Source organism: Triturus cristatus, chromosome 7, assembly GCF_964204655.1.
Source record: "Triturus cristatus chromosome 7, aTriCri1.1, whole genome shotgun sequence".
Lineage (NCBI taxonomy): Eukaryota > Metazoa > Chordata > Amphibia > Caudata > Salamandridae > Triturus > Triturus cristatus.
This window is the reverse complement of record NC_140590.1, coordinates 1,828,102,051-1,828,107,658: the sequence shown is the minus strand read 5'-3', so window position 1 is coordinate 1,828,107,658 and position 5,608 is coordinate 1,828,102,051.

Below are 5,608 nucleotides of genomic sequence, written 5' to 3'. Positions count from 1 at the left end.
GTTGGTCTAGGGCGTTCCCTGGACTGACAGGTGTACTCCTTAGCAGAAGATACTCATCCAGTATGCACGACTAGAGGATGGAGTTTCTCAGGATGGAGAGGCCCACCGAGGAAATAAATTTCAAGAGCAGAATATGTAATATAATGAATAGCAAATGTTTTGTGGTATTATGTCTGTTTGTGCTATCTAGCATAATGATGTTTTCTGTAGGTTGTATATTATGGTCTTTCCAAGTGTCATTTGCACCCACTGTACAGCCCACACCTCTTCCTACTGTTTTTCCACACTCTTTCCACCCTCTGCCAGAACACGAACAAGCTAGACGTGCTGAATTTATAAACAATTCTTTCATTCAACTCCTGCACCAGCACCAACTAGTTATGAATACAACGAACTGCTGGGTTTGTGGTTTGATGCCGCACACCATTAATAAGGGTATCCCATATCTAGTACTGCCGTTTAGTTATAATGGTTCATCATGGGCATTCCAGACCATGTTTCTTTTTGCACTTGAAACCTACTCCCTGCGACCACCGCGTTCCACTAGACCTAACTCGAACAATAAAGCCTTGATGAGAGGAGTTGCAGATATGAGTAGAGATATCGATGCATATACATCTATTCCTAAGGATGAGTTGCGAGCTTATGTAGGTTGGAACGCGACAGGGTATAGCATTAGTTTGGGCGAAAAACAGCGCAAAAGTTCATCTCCAATTTGGGTCGTACCCCACATAGGTCGGTTCTGTCTACAAGGCAATGGTCAGACTCCAAGAGCTCAACTAGGGAAGAGTAACTGTACTGAAACATACACTTTCCCATCGCAGTTTTCCCCTGCGTTTTTGGCTGCCAAGGGTACATACTTTGTTTGTAATGATCGAGCATATACATGGTTGCCCCCTGATTTCTCGGGCACGTGTTATGTTGCGAATTTGCTACCGCCAACATTTACTGCCGCCTCTGATTATCACAAGACCAGAGTTGTGAGAGGCGTTGTTAGTGAGGAAGATACTGCCGGTCAGGAAGCGGGAGACTTTTTCCTGGGTTTCCTGACGTTTTGGGGACCAATGGTCAATAGTCGGAACCTGAGACAACTGACTCGTGTAGTTGAATCCCCTGTTAATGTAACGGCTGGTGCCCTTGGTAACTTGACAGCTGAGCTTCAAGCGGATCGCCTCATGACGTTGCAGAACCGTATGGTTCTAGACGTCATACTTGCAGACCGTGGTGGGGTATGCAAGGTTATCCAATCGAGCTGTTGTATTTTCATACCAGATAACGCTCCAACAGTCTACCAGGCCTTTTCCAAACTGCATAAGATTTCCGAATCCATTCACGTGGATAAAGGATACTGGTCGATGATGGGGTGGTTCTGGGGACTGATATCAACTTGGGGATGGAAGATTCTAATAGTCATTGGGATGATCTTAGCCATTCTTTTCCTGTTCTGTTTGTGTATACAGTATGCTCCTGTAATGTGTAGCCTCTGTGTTACATCATGTGTAAGGAAACCTGTATCAAGGGACGAGCTAAGCAATAGGATGATGATACAGCAACATCTCCATGACTTCATGAACATAGACCTGGATTCAGACTAGTATAGTTCTTGCCTATGTAAGGGCAAAAGGAGGGTCTGTGGTACTGTAAAATTCGGAACCATGTCGGTGGCATGTCCCACGATGCAAATTTTGGTATCAGTGAACCGCAAATGAGTAACGCGGTATGTATGTGTGTTTTCGTCATGTTTCACTGATTAATTCACTGTGCATACAATACCACATATTGAACCCTTTGGGTTCCATTTTAGAACAGTAGCCATTTTGTGGTTGCCCTCACATAGGCTGCGCACTAAGGCCCTGCCTAAGCCTAAAAGGACACGTACACCTTCTGTGACTTCTCTCTGACCTGTGCAACCCGACTCCGCTGCCCGAGGTCAATCCTGTCCGGCCAGTTTCTTTTCTCGCGGCCTAATGTGATTAGCATCAGGGCTCGACCCATCATAAAGTCCTTGTTCACACACGATCTCTGACTAAGCTATTTTACACCTGACTATGTTTCCTACTGTATGGCTTGTTTTACGAGCAGGAGGTGCCCGTTTTATTGGGGTCCGCTGTTATCTGATGAGAGTTCTGAGCCTTGCTGGGTACAATGACTGTATGCTTAACAAACTGAAATGTGGGATTGTCATTATGACTCTGCTATTTCTTTGAAACTAAAGTATGTGAATGACCACTTGTAAAATAGGGGCGGTGTTGCCCCCAAGTGTAATTTTGTGTATATAAGTAAAGACTGTTTTTTGGTTCGGGAGCAGTCTCCTGAGAACATACATCGTGGTGTACTTCTCGGATACCTGTGATTGGTCTGCAGCCAATAAAATACGATCTTTGATTTCACCTAGAAGACTCTGTGTTTCTGTGGGTCTGAAACAGGAAGAATCCGAAGTCTTAGGGTGTGTTCCCCTGCACCGCTGGGTTCTAAAAACCCGGTACTTCACATTGTCTGCCTACAAGAACCCTGGGCAACCAAGCCCACACATTTGGAGGGTTTAGCAGGCTTTCATAAACCAGCGACCAGAAATCAATGGTATGGCATACCAGCTGATGGAGTTTCAAACTACATAAAACATGCAACAGCTCTCACAGCACAAAAAAAAAGAATAACAGACTTGGAAATGCTGCAGATGCTTATAGTGGGAAAAAAAGAGGACAAGGTAGGAGAGTAGGATCTGCACTTATGTTGCCCCCACTTTCTTTCTGATGTTAACACTGGTTTCTGGCTATAGTCTGGCTCGGTCCCTGCTAATCAGGGCCCCAGTCTCTCTGTTCTCTCTAAACAACTTGGAGTGCATATTAGATGCACTAGTGATTGGATACTGTGGTACCTTATGAGCCCCTAGTATATGATACCTTAGGTACAAAGGGCATAGATACTCCACAGGCCTACCAGGGGCCGAAGCATGTATTATGCCACCCCTGGGAGGCAGACTAAATCTGACACCACAGGCCTGCTACTGCAGCCTGAGTGAGGTAGTGTTAGCACTCCTCACTGAGATATAGGTTCCCTATATCTCACCTTACACACACATATAAGCCTATCAGTCACTCCTAAGGCAGGCCCTATCAATCCTGAGGGCAGGGTGCTTGGTTTACATGTGAGGGGGTGGCTCTGCAGCCCTCAGAGTCTATTCTCTGTGGCTGTTTGTGGATGCGGTTAAATCATATACTCTTAAGTGCATTATAACCTCGCGGTAAATGCTAACTCTGAGATGGCTGTATCAAAACATGTCGTGTTTGGTGTCAAACGCTTTGGAATCATACCCCCACACCAGTAACTGGTGTGGGAGTATGATCCCAACCTTCTTGAGAGATAGACATGTACCTACTGTTGAGACACGGTAGAATCCTGAAAGAGCCCTGGCATCACAAAATGGATGCCACCAGCACAGACAGTGGGCTGCCCTCCTGCTGCTGACCGAAACTCGCAGTGGAGTAGGCCTAACAATAAGCATTCTGTCACAGGGAGGTGTCACCACCTTCCAGACAAGATTTAGTGTATTGGGGCTGGGTGGGTGCACACCTAGAGTGCTTTGAAGTCCTGCACTGGGGGAGCAGTAGGCTTCTCTGTGCATATGCCAGCTCAAACCAGTTCAGGGGCTACCTGCCCCTGCTCTGGTGAAAAACTGGACAAAGGGATGTGGGTGTAACCACCCACTCCCCTGACCCTCCCATAGGAGGGGTCATAGAGCTAGTCCCGCCCTTCCTTGTAGTATAAGTTAGGGAACCCTTGCCATTGCAAGTTAGATATCCCTGGATGACGCTCTGAAGAAGAATCCTGGACCTTCGACGATCCACTACATTTGGAAGACTGAAGAATCTCCCTTGGAGTCAAGGAGTGACTCCCCTGCTTGGCAGGCACCAAAACTTTGAATCAACAGTCGCAAACTTTCCCGCTCCCACCGGAGTCCGAAGTCCCTGCAGCCCCGGAAGTAGATTTCCTGACTTTGCCAAGGCCATCGTGAGTCCCCAGTGAAGCTGAGGCAAGTGGACCCCACGAGAGATGAGGAACAGCAATACCCGGGTACTGTGCACTATTGTCGAGTGCAATCTCTTCACGTCATTCTATGAACTTGTACATTGGACCACGTGTGGTCCAAGCCTCCAGCAGGATTTCCACTGAAGATCAGAGGCCTACCTTGTTCCGAGTGACCGTGGGCTCCTATGAAGTGAATCCTTCGCGATCTCTTGCCAGTTGGCTTGTGGGTCCCCTGAAGACTTTTCTACAGAACCAAAGGGCTCCCCTGGTTTCTCCCGGCCTGCCCTGACTTACCCTTGCTGGGTGAGTCCCTCAGATCTTGCTGGTCTGCACCACTGACTTTCTTCACTTTCCACAAGACTTGCTGTTGCCAAGGCTTGTTGGCTCCAATCCAGTTGCCGACACCTCAGTAAGCTGCAGACTTTGTGGGACATGCCGAATCCAGCTCCTGGTTGTCGTCAACGCCTCCTGGACCTCGTGGCTGAAGAGTCAATACACCAGTGATCACCTGAAATCACCCGACGACTGTGGGCATCCATCTTCCTGGGCCCGGGTCACTGGCAAGTGACTTTGAACACTGTCTCCTCTGCTTTCAGGTCTTCTTTCTTCAGAATCCAGCCTTGGATTCCACCAGACACTTCTCATGTCTTCACAAGCAGCAAGTCTTCTTTGGCTCCCATTGAAAGCAACGCCGCGACCCGACACCAAAAGACACTTATGCACCCGGCTTCCCTGGGTGAGGTAACTCGTGCACTCCAGTGCTCCTGTGTGTGTTGGCTATAGAACTACTTACCCTGTAAGTGACTTGCTTGTAGACTCTCCCGAAGTACCCTAGAACTTCAAAATTCCAACGTGACTTGCTCCATTGAAGTCTATTGGGATCCACAGCTGTGTTCTCACACTGCATGAGTCTCCCGTGGGTCCTTTACTTACCTGCCTTGGGTGGATTAGTGAGGACCCAGTGCTTCTGAAGGCTCTAGGCCTTCTCCCTCCTCAAGTTGATCTTCTTATACCTCTTTTTTAGTATATGGTCTGGTACGCCCCTAGGGCCCCAGCCATATAAGTGCTTAATTTGTTGTGAACTGTTGATTTTTGCATATGTTCTTGACTTCTAATCTCATAAAGAGATTAGTAGAGTGTGTTAGAAATAAATACATATATATTTTATATATATACCTGTGTGGTGTCCTTTCATTTGGTAATTCAAGAGATTATAAGGTAAAACAAGCAGCTTTACATTCCTCAAGAGACTTAGCCTGAAGGCTGCTCTCCACAGCTACCACTAGGATAGCTTTCTTTAAAAGGTTGTCTTAAACCTACCTACCATATGAGTCGAATTGGACTGGTGCAAGGTGGCCACTTTAACTAGTGACCAGCATATGCCAGGCCAACTTCTCACAAAGAGCTTCACTCCGAATAATAAATGTGAACCTCAACATCCAGGGCCAGGCAAAACTAGCAACAGCAAGACCCAGGATCACCACAATAGAAGACACTCTATGCACGTGTCCATCTACTGCCAAGGGGATGTTAGGGGACATCACTCTCCACCATCTAGAAACTGAGACAAGCGGAACAA